Raw genomic sequence first — 18619 nt, 5'->3', positions numbered from 1 at the left:
GGCATATAACACTTCTTCTTTGACAGCATCCATATAAACGAATTATTAGTAATTATGCTGATGTTTTGCATTTTCCATTTCAATGACAGATATTTTGTCATAGAATCATGATATAATTGGTGTATTCCAGGAGAGAAGACAAAAGGAAAATATTCGCTTGCATTGCTTGTCAGCTACAAAACCAACTGGGATTTAAACATTTTAAGCTTATTAAAATAAATCTGTCATCTAAACCAGCCAAATACATGAAAACCATATAATTTTACTTTCCACAGTGGACTTGATCTTAACCTAAATTATTCGGGTTGCATGGACCTTTTTGGGAATCTGCTACTCAAATTACATGTGAGTCTTGAGCACCACATAAGGAGTGCCTCACTGACACATTATTTTATTGATCATGAAGTCAAACAACTGAGTCCATCTGTGCAGCACATACTGTTTTTACTTCTTCAGGGTTCCTAAGATTCATAAGCTAATCTGTTTCATCTTTGCAAGTGACTTTAAAAAGTTAAAGACTGTCTCATATATCAGACAAGTAAATAAATAGTGAAGGAATGAGAAGAAGCACTTCAGATTTCTAGACTAAACCCATTAACGTTCTACAGGATGAAAAATGGGAAAGTCACAAACTAACACTTCAGAAATATGTAATGATAGGCAAGCCCCAAAATACATCTTTTTTTGTAGGTAAGCATCTATGTTTGGTCCAAAATATAAAGACTTTAAAAGAAAATGCCCTTGGCTTCAAGAAAGATGCTAGTCTTTCTTATGCTTGTGTCTTGCTTTCAATGCAACTTTCTTTTATAAGATATAAATGGCCTTTACAATCTTTTCTTCGTTTAAGTGAAGGAAAAACCAAAAAAGCAAGCCTTGCTGGCCAGCTAATGTTATAGTATCTTAATTTTCCTTCAACAAGGAAACTGAAAAAAACTGCTGTCATGGTTTAAGCCCAGCCAGCAGCCAAGCCCCATACAGCCGCTCACTCACTCCCTGACCAGCAGGATCAGGGAGAGAACTGGAATGGTAAAAGCCAGAAAGCTCATGGGCTCAGATAAAGATGATTTTCTAGGGAAAGCAAAAGCCATGCAAACATGCAAAGCAAAACACGGAATTAATTCACTGCTTCCCATGGGCAGGCAGGTGTTCAGCCATCTCCAGGAAAGCAGGGCCCCATCACACGTAACAGTGACTTGGGAAGACAAATGCTACCACTCCAAATGTCCCCCCCTTCCTCCTTCTTCCTCCCACTTTATGTAGTGAACATGATAGTCTGAAATATTCCCTTGCTCAGTCTATGTCACCTGTCCTGGCTGTGTCTCCTCCCATCCTCCCATGCACCCCTGACCTTGCCATAGTGACAGTGCAAAAAGCAGAAAAGGCCCTGGCTCTGCATAAGTCCTGATCAGAAAAAACAAAACCATCTCTATATTAATCAACCCTGTGTTCAGCACAAATCCAAAACAAAGCCCATACCAGCCACTGTGAAGAAAATTAACTGCACCCAACTGAAACCAGTAAAATGCCCCATGTTCTATATAAGAGGTTTAAACAAAACTTAAGGTATATTAGAAGAAAAAGATATATTTGGGAGGTGTCATTGCAATCATACTTCATTGTTTTTAAATTACAATATGATACAGATGCTGGTACTGTTTGAAGATTAAGCAAGAACTTTTTTTTAAGATGGTGGTGATATTCATAAAAAAGAATGAGCGCTAATGACATTAAATTTGTTATTTAAAATGGAAGACAAAAAGCTACAATGATCTGTGCTGTCAGCCTTTCTATCAGGACATTAAGTTCCTGTGAATATGTGATTCCCAGGCTGCTTAATGAAAAATACCAGGTGAGTATTTGCTGAAAATTCTAATTAGGTTTATACAATGACCAAAGAACAATACAGGAACCTAGTAACAACATGACAATTACAGTTTCTCCTGGAAAGTGTCTGCAACCAGCTAAAGAGCAAGCTGTATAAAGCAGATGAAAGGAAAATATGGGCTAAATTTAAAAATAAGTGTGCAGTGTATTGACAGTAAATTGATTCTGGTAATCATACCTGATAAGCCAAATAAAAACCTGTTGTTGACTTTCTTTGAGTCCTTAGACAATGTACTTTGGTAAAACTGATATCTGAACTAATATAATGATCTTTGCTTTAATATGCCTTCTGTTCAAGAGGCCTCTTATTTCTCTTCCAAAGACCTCAGAGGTCATACAATGAAAATGTTACGGGGGTGTGGGTGGGGGAAACAAACAAAGCAAAAACAAACAAACAAAAAAACCTACAAAACCCCACAAAAATACTCCCAGTGGTTCAGGGAGTTTAATAAGCTTTTATACTATTTATAAGCTTAAACCTCATTTATAAAAGAGCTGTAGGAACAATGAAAGAGCTAAAGAACAAAGAGACCATTATGCTGTTTCCTAAATATGTGCAGTTGTATTTTTATTAAAATGTTCTTTAGGTGTTTTTAGACTTCAAACCTGCATCGCCAAGTCAAATATATTAGATTTCACAGAGCTTCTGGATAAAGACATTTTTTCTTTGCCACCTCCTAAAAATATTTATTCTTTTCATAAAATCAAGCAAATAAGCTTCTTCCTGTGATTCTGCACCTCAGTATATACAGTAGCACTCCAGATTTATGTGCAGAAAACTGAGCATGTCACAAGCATTGAGTCTTCTTTGTGTCATATGTACTACAGCCTGTGGCTGAAGCCTGATGGACTCTGATCAAAACAGATTTTGTTTCATGCTGTAGGAAGGACTCTCCAACATCATATAACATCCCCTCCACACACAAAATCCCATTCACTGCAGAAAAGTTCGAAATCAGGGTCTTTTATGCAGTCCCCAAATAACATTGCTATTGACCGCAATAAATTAACACTTGTGACCTGAAACAAACAATATAGTAGCTAATTGAGTTAGCAGGGAGTACTTTGACATTTCTTTGCTTATTGGCAGAATTTGTAAAAAAGTGAAAAACGATCTTTTTCCACTGTTAATGTGTAATGAATAAGGAAGAAGAAAATTAAGGGAAGATCTCCAAGGAAGCTTTTGGTGGCACACAACAGGGATCAGAGCAGACATTGCTGGAGTACCAGACAGGGTGTGAATGCACATGCCAATGCACGAAAATTCAAAATTCAGTGTTATCATGATACAAGCTGAAGATCATTAGCAGATGGCATATCTAATTAACACAACAGAACAAGGGAGAAGTGTTGAAATGGGGCTTTTTAGCACTGTAAAAAAATTTCTAACAGTAATTATTCTCTCTTGTTCCACAGAAGAGACTGAGATTCAATTCTTAAAAGTATAGTGAAAACTATAGAAAATACAAAAATCTACATCACAAAGTATCTATGACATTAGAAGATCACTACTCTAAATTACCAATTAAAAAAAAAGACATCTCAAAACTGAAGGCCACAAAAAAGCTTGTTCCTTTCTCCAGCTTAAAAAATTCCACATGCAGAAACTTGGAGAGGTATTTTTAAGAAGGTACATTCTATTCACCATGCACAATGTAAATGTCAAGCCAGTACCTTGAATTTCATCCAGAAACTCACAAATAGGTTTTGAAGGTCACAAAAGTCTAGTATTATGCCCTTCATATTGGGTTTTTGGCTTAAAACTAGGACAGAGCAGTCACTGACTTTGAGGGCCTCCATTGCAACCCAAATGCAGAAGATTAATCAATTAATATGAGTATGAACTCGGAATGAACTATAGCAGGAAAAAGGAAGGCAGTACTGATGGGCTGGTCAATCCAGTCTGAATAACAGATGTATTCAGATCTGTGTTTTTAAAAATTGTTGCTGTCTGTAAACAGATGGAGTGCTTTAACAGCACCACAGGCTCTTTCTGGGAATTGAGGTGACATGAATACATAGTCAGAGGATCCTGTCTTTCCCCCTAATATTTTTTATATAGGCACACGACATAAATGGGAAGAATTCCATGTAATGGAATTTATTTCACATTCTCATGAGAAAATACTGAGCTGAGCTTTCTGATGCAGAGCCTGCAAAGTAGTCTGTGTCTTTATCATCATAAAACAATTTATCTTGTATCTGCTTCACATGAGACTGAGCTACAAAATCACTCAGGATAAGCAGGGAAGGCTGTGGTAAATGGTCAGGTTTTCACAGTATTGCTTTAAGGTGGTGAATTGATGAAGTTGTTTGAGGAAATCAAGAGCTGAGTCTCTTGCTTACCTTGCACCTTGCTTAAGCAAAGCCTAACAACTGAACATTGAAGCAGAGGTCTCATGGCCTGATGTTATTTCAGCGAGGCACAGAAAAACACCTCACCCCTGTACCAGCTAATTTCCACACTCTTTTTAACACAAGAAAACAACCCTTGTTATAAATCTGGTTCATTAACAAGATATGGTTGGGCACAAAGACCCTCTGAAGAAGGTCAGGCAACCTTTACTGCAATCTCAGTATGTGGAGGAGGACCAAAGTGTTTATTGCACCACTTCTGCCAATTATAAATCCTGACTAAAAGTAAGTGAGACCCTCATTAAGCCCCCTTAATAGATTAACTTATCTTCCTTTGGGATGCAAACAAAGCAGAACATGTGTTGTGCAATGCATGTATGACCAAAGCCGCCAAACACCACCTATAATATGTGATTTATATATTATATAAAACTATAAATTATATAAAAGGGAGGCTTCAGTGCAGAAAATGCTGAAGGAGGAAAACATCTCTGGAGGGGGGAAATAATCTCTGCCTTCTTGGCATCCATCTATGAACTGTGTCTCTCCTCGTCTCCTGAAGGGATGCCCTTAGGTGAGCTTTACACCTCCAACTGCATTGTAGCACACCTCAGAATATTCATTTTCATATATACACCACTATTAGAATATCTCTTATGGCACCTTCTGATGTGACACATACTAACACTCTGTACTTAGTGCATTTATCACTGGCAATCCTGAACGTGCTCTTCTGTTGCTTCAATAAACCTCATTACTGTGAATCTGGATTGTGCACAGAGTGCAACCAGACCTATAGTGCTGGACTGGTAAACTGCACCTGTGCTTCAACTTTTTTGAACTCGACCAGACTTACAGTGCTAAATTTACTACAGTCAGAAATTAAATCCAGTTACACCCAGACCATCTGATCTTTCAGTACAAGCTGGGAGGGAAGGTATATTTTCTGCTAAATTCCCATACCCTTGAGGAAACAAAGGGCTCTACAATTCCTTTATTGAGTAGAACTGTACATAATTCTGTACACAGAATAGCTGCACAGAAGCTACAATATTAAATCCTCCATTAGATACAGGTTGCAAGAATTATTTCAAGAATGAGCCCCTGCAAGAGGAAGATTGCTCTATGTGCTTTAAGAGTGGGCCAATAAAAGATTCACTTTCATCTCCCACCACACTGATCCCTCTGAAATAGCCAGCCCTCTGTCTTAGAAGAGTACCAGGCATTACCAAAAAGAAGGGCGTATGCCCACAAGATGTTGCTGGTAGGAGGTTCTGAGTATTGGCAATCGTGTGTTCTCACTTGAAGCTTCAGCTTCCATCAAGTCAGTTCCAGTTATGTCACTTGCTTCTCTCTGTAGATGTATGGCAAGCAGGCGATGAGAAGGCAGGTACCTTTTAAGGCATTATGGTTTTTTTGCACTGTACTTTGTATTTTACAAGGTATAAAAATAAAAAATATCCACATCAGATAGATAGACAGTGAGATCAATACAACTTCAGCTGAGTGGTGTGATTGACACACCTGAAGGGCAGGTTGCCATCCAGAGGGACCTGGACAAGCTCAAGAAGTGGGGCCATAGGAATAACATAAGGTTTGACAAGACCAAGTGCAAGGAGCTGCACCCGGACCAAGGCAATCCTTTATATTAATACAGGCAGGGGGATGAACAGATGGAGAGCAGCCCTGGGGAGAAGGCCTTGGGGGTGCTGGTGGGTGAGAGGCTGGACATGACCCAGCCATGGGCACTCACAGCCCAGAGAGCCAAACGTGTCCTGGGCTGCATCCAAAGCAGCGTGGGCAGCAGGGGAGGGAGGGGATTCTGCCCCTCTGTTCTGCTCTGGTGAGACCCCACCTGGAACACTGCATCCAGCTCTGGGGTCCCAGCACAGGAAGGACAGGGACCTGTAGGAGTGAGTCCAGAGGAGGGCATTTTCTTGCAAATGATTTTCATTCTAATTAAAACAACCTTTCTTGAAAAAACCTCTATAGCTCATCATATCGTTAATAACAATATTAGTATTATATTGGCAAACTTTTTTAAAGCAGTGAACCTTAGCCTGGCCAAATGTTCCAGTTTCTGTAAGTGAAATTCTTTAGTAATGCATGCAGCACAACGGGGCTTTTTAAAAGACCTTATGATTACTGAAAAAACCGTCCCTATAATTTGCTTTCTCTTTACTACTAGTAGAAAAGGGGCAACACTCCTTGGTACTCCAGCTGTGTGAGAAGAAACACAATAGATTTTTTTTGCTAACATTTCTAAAGTCAGTGTGAGGAAGGGAAAAAATCTCTGAAGGTATAACTGACTTTTAATCAAAAGCAGTGCAATTTTGAAACATAGTATTCATAACATAGGTGATAAAAGTACTTTGTCTAAAAACTCAGGATGCATTTGCAGTCTGTATTCTTATGAATATGGTAAGCAAAAAAAATAATGTTATGCTGTTAAATACTACTAAAGAAACTATTCTTGCTGACTTGCTTAAATAAGTCAGACAATTAAAGTAGCAAATGAGGCAAAGGACAGCAATGTATTTGTGTGTCCAAAGAACAGCGACAAAGCTGGTGAGGAGTCTGGAGCACAAGACATGATGAGTGGCTGTGGTAGCTGGGGTTGTTTAACCTGGAGAAAAGGAGACTCAAGGGAGTCCTTATTGCTATCTACAACTCCCTGAAAGGAGATTGCAGTGAGGTGGGGGCCAGTCTCTTCTCCTAAGGAACAAGGGACGGGATGGGAGGAAATGACTCAAGTTGGACCAGGGGAGGTTTAGATTGGATATTAGCTAAAATTTCTTTGCCAAAATAGTTATCAAGCAGTGCAACAGGTTGCCCAGGGAAGCACTGGAATCACCATCCCTGCAGATAATTAAAACTCATGCAGATGTTGCACTTAGGGATACAGTTAAGGGTGAACTTGGCAGTGTTAGGTCAGTGGTTGGACTCCATATCTTAGGGGTCTTTTCCAGCCTAAATGATGCTATGAACCTATGATACACTTTACATAAAAGGGTCATGGCAAGCTTCAAACTCCCTTGTGAACAAATCGTAAACAACCAGAGTTTGCAAATTATTCACATTTTTGAAGAAATTTACTCTCTTAAAAACATGAATGTCATCATTATAATAGTTCAGATATATTTTTCAAACAGAAAATTTAGTCACAGAGCGAAACTTGTTTGCACAGAATAAAAAAGCCAACATTGCAATGATTTGTCTTGGTATTAGAATTGCATTAAGTAGTAATGGTTTCAAGTTATTAAATATGTGTTTTTATAAAAATGAAGAGCTGAATTTACAAAAGTTTGAGGACCTCTGAGTGTGAAACATTGGCTTATCCCGTTACAAATTCAGCAGGTGCCTGTTCTGAAGCCGAGATCCTGATCAAAATATTTCAAAGTTCAAAGGGATTCTGTCCTTAGGTTTTTTCCTCAGAATGTTGAGGACACTCTTTTGCTTAATTAGAGTTGATATAAAAATCCAAACAAAGTATTTCTTACTTTTTTTTTTCCTATTCTCAACCTCTCCAACTCATGATGCAAAACATCAGTAAAAAAGGCAGTAAGGAAAATATTCTGTCTTTAGAGGAAGTAATTTGTTCAAGAGTTACACGATTGAATATCTTAAACTAAATGAGAGTTTTTTTCTTTATGCATCGAAGACCTTTGTGTGTGATTTGAAGCCATCATCAAATTCTGCATTAACAGACACCTCTTAAATGATACCTAAGTGTGCATAGCTGAACATTTTACTTTTCTTTTCTCTCACCAGTGTAAACCAGAGGTTAGTCAGCTGAAGTCAGGCTAAGTTAAATCACTGAGCATGAATATAAGTTGAGAACCAGGCCACTGGTATTTGAAGACAGATAAAGTCACATAGTATCAATTTCTTTTACTGAAACCAGTGTTCTTGCAGGGCCAAATGACCAAGAATCTCATTAACTGCCAAGAAAGAGGAGTCGGTTGCCAAGGTAACACAGCTAGCACTGGCTTTTTTACTTGAAGAAATTAATTTTTTGAAAACTATTATAAATACCTCTGCAAATGAAAGAGGATTGGCAAAAGTGGGGTCAAATCTGAAAGCATCAGAGACCAGGATTTTAAGAAGAAGAAAATGAAGATTTTGCAAGATAATATGACTGGATTACAGAAAAGGTAGAAAATCCTGGAATACTATTGGAGAAATAATATGTAAAACTGCAAGCAGAAATTGTGTAGAAGATGTCAAATCTGTTTAAATGTGTCAATGCAGGATGAGGGGAGAAGCTCATTTAGGGCAAAATAAACTCTATTTTTAACTCAACAGAGAACTGGAGAATATGCTTGTGAGAAAGCCATCCTTTTACTTCATCCTTCTAATCTGACAGAACCCTTCTTATGAATGGTACAACATGTGCTTAAGATCTCTAAACACATTTCTCTGGGACCACTGCTCTCTGCAAAGCAAAGAACAGCTGCACTGTGAGAGGATTGAGATCTGACTTAATATTTTGCCCATAATTGGGATGAATTCCTTAGTGGATTAAAAGTTAACCAAAAATTTCCTGTCTTGTATTTTATGTTACATTTTAGGATAAGGAAAACTAATTCAACTGAAAAGTGAGGTAGGGCACTATAAAATCCAAAGGAACTGGGTGCTCTCTGAGCACTGTATAAGAGGTGGTGTGTCCTCATTTCATTTTTCTTTCTCATGCTTTATTTTTGGAATAAAACTAGATTATTTTCACATTTTCCCTGGTGAATTGCACCCTGCTGCAGTTGAATAAAAATTAATTTAGGCTGGTACAATGCTAGGCAAAAGCTCAGGCATCTGCTTTTACAGACAGATGAGAGGCTTTTCTACCTCCTCCATCATCAAAACCAGCCAGTGAAGTATGCCTGTATGACATGATAAGGTCATTTCAATGCTCAGCTACAACCTTTGCCTGTGCAATGTTTCTGGTAATACTTAGACTTTGTCATCTACTCAGAATAGGATGAGAAACAAAAAGGAAATAAACACTATTAAAAGCTGAAGTTAATGCATTTGTGACGGTAAATCCACCTAAGCCTCCACAACATTTGAAAGTTTGAATATGACTTGTGCCACAAAAATGCTGTGCAATTAGCAACAATAGTATTGAAAATGAACCTTCATTTTTTCACATTACCTATTGCAGTTCTTTTGCACGAACAATTCAGGACATTTTGAACAAGAAAATGTGTAAGCTGAACCTGCAAATAAAGAAATGTGAGAAGGTATAGACTGCCCTGGATTTATTTTTTTTCAGTAGCAATTACGTTGGAGAAATATGCACCAAGATGTTAAGATAATGTGGATAAATGCCAGGTTATACACTTCATGAATTAAAAAGAAATGTAGCTTAAATGAAGAGAAGTCAATAAAAACATGAAAGCAAGAGAGCCATTAAAAATGTATTTGAGAAACAAACTCAGCAAATAAATCTGTCATCAATAGCTTGATAAGCTTGATCATGAGGAGAACTTAGTCCATTTCATTGATTAATTAAGTCTAACAAAAGAGTTTAGATACTTGGAATAAGTAAATTCCATGTGAAAGTCTAGCTGGTTCATAAATATCTCAGAAAAAAAAAAATTAGACGTAGATTTTCTACAGTTTTCTGTTCAAAAGCATGCTCCAAATCCCACAGAGATCATCAAGGCCTTCCTGTGATTCTCTTCACTTTGCATTGGTTCTTTAGATGTCTTCCTGCCTCCTTACCTGGCTCTATGTGGAACTCACTGAAAAATAAGAAAGGTAAAATTCCATTTACATGAGTTGATCACATGATGCTAATGATGAAAATTTGCCCTAGTATACTCTCCTACTATCTATTTCTCTTTTCATGCCACAGTTTAATAGTTTTGACTCAGAATTACCTTTTTGGTTGATATTGAAATTTCTCATTTGCCTTTCTGCTCAAATGATAACATTTGGGAGGAAGCATGTGCTACCTTCTGAATTCAAATAGAATTTTAAAATGGTCAACATTTTAGTTGCAATTGTTCTCAAGGTGCTTTAAATAATGGGAAAGGCAGAACTCAGATTTCATAAGATGCATGATTAAACTAGGTAATCAGCTCTTACAAGGCATAAAAAGCCTCCGAGAATCAAACATTTTCTAATCTCCAAAGAATATTGTCCCCCTATTAATTTTACATGTCATTGCATGAAAGTGTGAGCTACGTAATACAATTCTTGTAAGATATAAAATAAATCACTGCTTGCCAATATGCCTAATGCAGATACTGAGAACTATGCTGTCATTATTTTTCTACCACCATTTTAACGCTGCAAAGAAAAGCACTGAGCACATATGGAGAAGTGAGGAAGTTCCCACAGAAATGCTTAGTGATCAAGTTTAGTAATTCTCCATTGCTTTTTGCATGTCTGTTAGAGTAATTCCTAAATGCTTGACTTCTTGCTCTTTTTGAAAAGACTGCATAACTTCTGCTCAGCCTGAGAAATTCTAGTACAATATGTACATGAAATAAAAAGAGATGCCACAGTTCTCCAGGGGTGCCATATTAAACACATGAATACTACTGTTATGCATAATGAACCCTGGAAGAGGCAAAAGCCTTTTGCTCAGTCACTTTTGAGATTGTTGAAAAAGACTATGATGAAAATCATACAGTTTGCACTTATGGCATATTTCATCGGGGAAGAAAAGACAGAGAAAGTCCTCTTGAAAATTTTAGCAGGAAACTAATTGTAATTTTATGCCTGGTTTTTGGTAACCACAATATGGATCATTAGCTGATGTAAATTACTTTCACTATTCATGATAAGATTTCTTGAAAATATAAAGGTCCTCCCTTAGAGAAGAACTTGCCAATTTGGCTAAAAATTCTCCAAGAAAGAAAGTATATACTGTATGCGCACAGAAACTTAAGTGAATTTTCATCATCTATAGGCTGAGAAATACTCCCTCAGGAATAGAGAGTCTGGTAGAAAAGTTACAGCTGCTGAGCAGGAAGCACAGTTGTACTCAGGCAGTAGGCTGGACAAACCAAGACTTCAGGCAAAAAATAAGCAAAATATTGGAAAATGCTGGTAGTTAACCACAGAAAATGTACCATGTCTCTTTGCATGCAGGGAGTCAGAGCAATAGACAAATACCTACTGGAGAAACTAATATTTTCTTCTTCTGTGAGGAAGAAGAGTGCCAGCAAAATGGAATGAGATGTTGTCATGGGAAAAGGTGAGATTTCCTCTACTCTTAGTATTTAATTTGTCTGTCAGCACCTCAGGAAAGCTGAGCTCCTTGTGCCAAACGAGTCTGTCAGAGTCCTTTTATGGGGACTCTTCACTGAGCAGTCCTGCTGGATCGGAGGGTGGTTCAATTGACTTAGTCAGGGACACACGCCAACATAACATACCAACAAGCATAAGGGAGACCCCTCAGTGGGTCTACTCACTTTATGAACACTCAGTGGATCTTCCTCTTTACTTATGTTTCCTGCTGCCAGCAAATGCCATCACCTGTGAATGACCCACTCCAACAGTTTACAGAATAACACTCTTTCTTAATAGAATATTGTGACAGGTTAAGGTTCAAGGATTGACTGACACCAAAAATATATTCAAAGCAATATACAGGCAAGCTCTAATCTCCAGTGAAAGTATTCAGCACACATGGTGTGTGATTCTTACCCAATAATCATGTCTTTGGGAGAGAAGACAGGTTCAGCCCAATCCTATTAGTTACAATGGACTCTTTCCTAAGCTTTCCCCTATTCTCAACTTATTTCTATACTGTTTCTTTATGTTTAGGTGGAGCTTGAGTGGCTCTAGTCATCCATACCCTTGTTGCTGATTGGTGTAAAATTCTCTCACTTCATTTTTAAAGACACAGTCAAAAGAAATACAGAGCACATGCCCAGTGAGTGGTGATCAAACCTTGGAAGTAGGTACCTTTGTGTTGCGGGTTGGGTTTGTAACCGGCCGGAAACACCAATTTAGTGTAGTGGTTTGGTCCAAAATACTCATTACTGTTTACCTTCTGTGAGATAAGAATTAGGAGAAATGCAAAGTAGGCACCAATCTTGAAAGAATATAAAGAAGTTTATTAACAGACCTAAAAGAAGGGAAAAAAAATTATACCACCTTCAGAACTCTCCTCCTCCCCCCACCTTCCTCCCTTCTCCCACTGACAATGTAAAAAGACAACCCTTAAGATGTTCATTCAGTCTGTTTACCACTTCTATAATAACCTTGTTGAGTTCATTTAGGAAGAGAAGTCTCTTCTTGCTCGTGCTGTGAAAACATTATCACAATGAGACAGCTGCCCACTTCCAAATATTGTTCAGTCCATTTAGGAAGAGGAGTCTCTCTGCTCGCGATGTGAGCCCCTTCCCCCAACTTGCAGCTTTTCCCGCAACTGCTTTCGAGGGTCCACTCTTGAAGGTTTTTGGGGTACAATTTTAAGGTTGAGCCATTCAGAAACAAAAACAGAGGCCTTTCTCCTTCCCTGGGAGCAAAGGGTCTTCCTCATCTTCATCTCTAGGACTATCTCTGGGAGCATCTCTAGGAACTGAGGTTTTCTCCTTTCCCTTTGGAGCAAAAGTCCTCATCTGGTCCATCTCTCCCTGTCCAAACTTCTCATGAAATTACAGCTGCTTCAGCATCTGCCTATCTCAGCGCAGGTGCTTTTGCTCACGGGTTGAACACTCCACCCCCCATATCTTCACGATATTACAACGGGATACTCTGATATATCATAGCTTCACAACAGACTTTCAGCTTTAAGCATCTCCTCTCTCTCTTCCCTCAGGTTTTCAGCTCTTCACAGCACTAAAAGGGTTAATCTCACCTCGGCCTTGCAGCTGTGTGGTTTATCGCTGTGGCTCACCTGGCCTCTGCCGGACAGCGGTGCCGCTTTCACTGAAATCTTGGCCGCAGTGGAGGGGCGGGGGGGGTTCCGAGCCGCTCTGGCTGCCCACAGCCCTGCTGGGGGGGTCATCCTGGAGCCGTGGCCCGGCTCGGCCTGGCCAGAGCAGGGGCCGGGACCACTGGGCCCCACACGGGGCCCGCAGCCACCTGTCCCAGCGCCGGAAACGAGAGAGAGCCTGGGGGGGGAGTTTGCCTATTCTTAAGCGTGTATCACAGAGGCAGTCACAACTTTAAGTGGCTTAAAGAATTGTCCATATTCAAACTGGCCAGCTGGTAGGCTCTATCAGTTCCCAGAGGAAACTGTAAGCACCCCTTAGCAAGGACATCCCTTCCGGGACTATGCTTGCTAACCTATGACACTTTGTGATGGTGCTGGCTCAGCAGCTAGGACATCTTCTCCTATCTCCCCTTGCTGTGCAGCTTCTCAACCACAAAGTACCATCAAGTTCCCCTCCTCCCTGCAAGGATTTCAAGAGAGCCTGGCAGCAGTGTCTCCATTCCACTCCACCCTCTGTTCCACCCTGTTTAGCAGGTGCTATGGTTGCAGATTGTGGGTGCAGGGAATCATCATGGAACAGGCTTCAGGCATGCCAACCACATTCCACCCAGGGAGCAGCAACTGTATTTTACCCTGGAATTTCCGTGCTGTTATAGCTTCTTTTAGGATATGAATATAACTTCTTAGTTTCCTCTGATTTTACCTCCAGTCACCTTTCTACATTTGTAAACAAAGAATGACAATTAAAAGATCAGAAACTGTATTTTTACACAAAGGAAAAAAAAGTAAAACCAAAAAAATATGGTATTCCTATCTTCTGCTTTCTTCTCACCTTAGCCCATCATCATTCTTGCCATTTCTCCTCTATCGTCATCAACTTTCCACTATCTCCCCTGGAAGGATCTTCTCCAGTCTTTGCTCTGGTTTGGATCTAACTACAGAGGCAGGCTTATAGTATATGCATGTACATATGTATAAAATCTGTTGGGTTTTCTGTTCCCACCTGCAGTGAATATTTAATTCACTAAAGAAATCCACAAAACTAATTTTGCTTTAATTTGATGTACAATTTTATTTCAAATTCAGTTACAGTACTGTGTCAGACAAATTCAGGTACATTCTTCTAAAAGACTCTGTTGAGGCTTCAGTGCCTTTCTGATGATCTGTGCATTTACATGTATTATTTCCTCCACCTATGTGTTCATGTAGTCAGTAATTTCTTACAATTAATCACATTTTAAAAAATTGACTGCACTGTTGGAAGAGTACTGAAAACAATGTAGAATTGTTCTGATATTAGGAATCTAACGCTGCATATCTTAGATACATAAATAATTTTATGAGTTTGGTAGAACTATTTGTGTAACTGGTCCAGTGAATCTGAGAGTACTTACAATCTCTGTGAAGTGTAAGTAAGATGTTACTGGCATGAAAGGGCAGAACAGCTGCTTCAGCAGAAATGCCAGGAGTTTGTTTCGGAGGCTGCAGTCACCTCTCCCTTTCTGTGCAGGTTTGGGGGGTTTTGACCATGCTTCATTAGAAAATGAAGCATAATCACAACAGTCTTGCTAACAAGAGACTTTGCACATGCAAGACAAATGATTAGCATTGCCACCCTCCCAAATGCATAGGTGATCACGGGACTGATTCCATGCTTAGGTAGCCCAGGCTTATGCAGCCAAAACAAAAAAAATTACTGTTTTGCATTTGTAGCTCTGTATATTCTTACCATATAAAAATCAAAATAAACACTTGGATCCCTTAATCATCTCCTCAAGAATCCTAGTTTCCAGTTCCAGTAAGTTGTTTGTCAGCATTAGATGCTGGGACTAATCTTCAACATTTTTCATGATGTACTTTCAGTTTTTTTAAATGTATCTTTTCTTCCCACTTATCATGAATTTACTGTGTATAGACTGATCTATAAGTAAGCATTGCTTGGGGATTGTTATTCTATTCAAAATACGAAATGGAGTACAAACGTTTGTTCTTCTTTGGATATCTTTGCAAAATGTGTTATGCATTAATTACAAAGTTACAGATTTTAAAAGTTGAAGATATTGAGAATGAAAACTATCCCCTAATCAAGCAGATGTATAAAAGCTTTGGTACTTCTTTTCCCAAGCAAAGGAGTTCATCAACAACATGCAGTGTTGCAGTGGTACAAGAGGACCAGATGAAGTCTCAGCATAATCTCACTGCAACATGCATGAGTTGAAGGTTGTAGATTAAGTCAAAGAGAGGCAAGAGATCACCCTATTTCCCCTCCAACTTGGGACACAAAACAGGTTGTTCTACCAAAGGTTTGGATGAATCACAAGAAAGCCCTTAAGGACGCTTCACCATTGCACTGTTAATTCCACCCACCATATCACCTTCTTATTTAAATAGATTGTCTTTCATCATACAATCTTTTACAGCAGACGTTTTTATTTCAAGTCTTTAACAGACAATATGCCATCTTCCTTTAACTTTTTCACCCCCAAAACTCACTTTAGGATGGTTGAAGTAACTGCTGTTATCTATCTCACTTCTGAGTCTCCTCGAAGTTGCTCTCAGGTCTACCATTCCCATGAAATTCTCTCAGAAAATTCACTTTTCATTTTAAGGACAGGATCACTTACTTAATCGATGTTAAGTACTACATTTTCCACAGACCAAAGAGAGAGAGATCAGACTGGCACTCTCTGATCATTTTTACTATGTCTGAAGTCTGGAAAATCAAGTTCCACTGCAAAAGCCAAATTTAGGACATTTATGAAAGCACTGCCTAGTTGATTTCAGCAGGTATTTTACCATGCTTAGGTTTGTAGTTACCAGTTCCTTACTTTTAAGTATCCTATTAAAAAAATAAGGATTATTATCTTTTCAGTGAATTGTCTCTTTTGTAAAAAACACCTAATTTCGAGTCTTGTATAGAATGTAGCACAAAGAGAAAAGAGAAAGACAACTTCTCTCATTGTGGAATCTTCCCAGAGAGGTTGCTAAAATTCAAGGAATCAGTTCTTCAGAAAATAAATTCAGAGGACGCATGTTATCCTAGATCAGAGTTCAAAGTTTCCCACAAGCAAAAAACTCCAAGTTAGAGTCAGCTGCAGACATGAACTGGGGGAAGCATCTCACTCAGTATTTTTTGAAAAATTTTGAAGACCCCTGTCTGGTGAATGTAAGAGATCAATGAAATGCTGCTGCAGTGGTCACAGAAGACCTCTTGATTATATAGAAAGAAGTTGTTGGATAGGGGAAGTGTGTCACAATTTTTGTTCCATGTGCAACATTTTCACAGACCTTTCAAGGGAAGTTATTGTAACTGAGACAAGTATCTAGACATCTCTTCTCACAAGCGTAAACTGCAACAAATTTTAAAACATGAGGAGAGGGAGGTGAACAGTCAATGGACCATGCAAGATCTGCTCTCTGTAACATGCAGTTCAACAAGAACATTGCCATATTGAGCTGATGAATCTGACAGTAGCATTTGTCTTAGCAAACATTCCTCTTCATGCCCTGGATCGTCCAGCCATGAAAAAAAACACAGACTATAATTTAAAGAATATTGGCCTAATCTGTGTGGCTCACTAGCTGAGAAAAATTCAGCCTGCCTGTCCTTTCTGAAGCATACAAAAAGGAAAAAAAAAATTAAGGATAGAGCATTCGTCTCCTGCAATCATAAGATTACTAAGGTAGAGGACTGAGACCCTGTGCTTTGAACACTGCTCTGTTAGAAGCATCACAACAGCTTGGGAATGTGGTTACTGAAACCCACCAAAACAGGCAGTGCAGACTTTGGAAATAAGAACTGCAGGAAATCCCATGACTAGAGGACTGGTAGACAGATCTATATTAGGAATACACAGAAAAGGTAAACAATCAGTAATTCACTGTCACCTGAAGAACTGTTCTGGACCTTTCTAAGAACACAATAAGGCCTGTTTACAACTTTCTAGGGAAAAAAAATTCACTGTTAGAGATGCTTTTGAGGGCAAGAACAATCACAGAAATACTTAAACTAGTAAATTAGATCTCCATCAGATCTCTAGCAGTTCATAAATACCATCAGCAGTACTTTGCTTCCCCATGAGGAAAGTAAATAGAAGTTTATTACAATGCCTAGGACAGGGATTGTGCCAGTAACAAAGCCTAAAACTATCTCTAGATCTCTTGTCCTACGATCTTCTGCTAGACCCTAAGGTAATTTATTTACTAGTGGATATAATTTTCAGAGATATTGTCTTTGGGAGTTTTTCTGCAAGAGTCATCTCTTGAAACTTTTTTTTTCTTTTGCCAAAGTAGAAATTTAAATACAATAAAAAATATGGGAATTAAACAAATGCACGAGAAATATATTCTGGACTGTATAACAAAATCCCCAAGCAATAGTGTGTTTTTCCTCATTTACACATTATATTAAGCTTTGGTGAATTAAAGTGTATTCCCACTTAGATCCCTGCAGTGCAGAGCTGAATGAAATACCACATTCATTTGGCAAGCAGACCCTAGGAGGAGGGTCTCACCATGGCCCATAATTCACTGTATGTCTGAATATTTTGAGTGGCCAATGTTTTATTAGCGCATAAACCAGTAACAGTTCTTGTGACAAGATCCTTGACTTAAAATCATATCAGAGCAAGTAGATAAGAAAACCCAAGGAAAGGTAACCAAGGTAATATTATTTTTTATTTCTATTTTTTGGTAGACTAATGGGTTTTTTCTTTTCATTTTCCTTGTCATGTGTTTGAAATGGAACCAGGGACTTGGAAAGTCAGCTGGAATTTACACACTCTGCAGACCCCATACAGTTCTGGCTCCACTTAACAGTTGGCCTTAGCACTTTTGTCAGTACCAGTTCACTGCCTGTCTGTATCTGTGAATAGTATCTCTGAGGAATATTCATTAATAATGTGCAAATATATTTTGACAAAATTAAAGAAGCATTAAGAAGCACATGTGATGACAATTATAAATAGGGTGAACTGAACTACAGCTTTAATAGAAATAAATTTATTTTTGTCTCGGTTTGACATCCTACAGTTTTGAGACACAAAAGTTAGCCAGAACACACAATCTCTGACATATTCAAATAAAGCAGCTAAACAGGCAGTGTCTTTTCATTTATAGTCTCAAATAATGGGAGATCTATATAATGTTCATTATAAGCTTCTAAATCTTTAAAACAACTCCATAATCTCTTCATTGATAACCAGCCACAGAACACTGTTCTTAAACAGGTGAGCACTAAGAGCAGCAAGAGCTTTCCAAAGCTCTCCCATTAGCAGGTGCCAAGCTCCAGCTGACTTGTTGAGCAGAATGCAACTCATTTCATATTTGAAATACACCACAGGGAAAGAACTCTCTGGGAAAAATGATGCAGTTTGACAGACCAATATGTAGGTCAGAAGAGATGCAGGCTAAATGGCTGTTGTTAAAGCCAAACTCTCAGACAAAAAGAGAAGACATATATGTATTAATCAGACACACTCTATCTGA

This window comes from Corvus kubaryi, unplaced genomic scaffold (genome assembly GCF_017639235.1).
Source record: "Corvus kubaryi isolate FWS band 111438036 unplaced genomic scaffold, C.kubaryi_AGA036_p1.0 37357, whole genome shotgun sequence".
NCBI lineage: Eukaryota > Metazoa > Chordata > Aves > Passeriformes > Corvidae > Corvus > Corvus kubaryi.
This window is presented reverse-complemented; position numbering follows the sequence as displayed.